At 43.7% G+C, this 774-nt stretch overlaps 1 protein-coding gene across 1 annotated transcript in view; it reads right to left on the reverse strand.

Annotated features, from left to right (window-relative positions):
- The window catches only part of USP43 (ubiquitin specific peptidase 43), a 79,439-nt gene that overhangs the window by 66,670 nt on the left and 11,995 nt on the right, over positions 1-774 (reverse strand). The gene's annotated exons all lie outside the window — the stretch shown is intronic.

Below are 774 nucleotides of genomic sequence, written 5' to 3' on the forward strand. Positions count from 1 at the left end.
AAAAAAAAAAAAAAAAAAAAAAAAAAAATTTACAGAAGATACTGGCCAGCTGCCTAAATAAATAAATAAAATTACAGCAGATTATTTGCAGATATTATTATGATAACTTTCCTCACCTATGATATAATAACTAATAACTTCATTCGCTTTTACTTCTTTAGTGGGAGACAGAGGGATAACTTTAGAATATAACCAATCATTGATCTTTATTTAAAGAAGTCCAGAAAGAACATAGCTGCTGTATCCATTAGCTGTTGCTATTAACAAATCACTGCACTGCTTTCCTCCTCCCAAAAGTTTGGAGTTTCATCAAAACCTGAGAATGTTAACTGCACATAGAAATCATCCATCCTGTGTCTTGAAAGAAAAGGTTAGGAATTGCTGCTCTGCAGGAAACACAACTGAGAAAGTAATGGAAGAGTTGAAATGGTACCATCTAAAAATAACAAGATAGCTGGCCGGTTAGCTCACTTGTTAGAGCTGGTGCTGGTAACACCATGGTCAAGGGTTCGGATCTCCATGCCAGCCAGCCATCGAAAAACAAACAAACAAAAATAATAAGAAAAATTGGGCCGGCCCGGTGGCGCACTGCTACAGTGCGCCGCTTGGGAGCACGGTGGCGCTCCTGCTGAGGGTTCGGATCCCACATACAGACCGGCCGCTCACTGGCTGTGCAAGGTGCGGGTGCAACACCGAGGGTTGCGATCCCGTTGCCGGTCCCGGTCCGGTACGGTACGGGCGCGACACTGAGGGTTGCGATCCGTTGCCGGTCAC

This window comes from Galeopterus variegatus, unplaced genomic scaffold, assembly GCF_000696425.1.
Source record: "Galeopterus variegatus unplaced genomic scaffold, G_variegatus-3.0.2 Scaffold6338, whole genome shotgun sequence".
Lineage (NCBI taxonomy): Eukaryota > Metazoa > Chordata > Mammalia > Dermoptera > Cynocephalidae > Galeopterus > Galeopterus variegatus.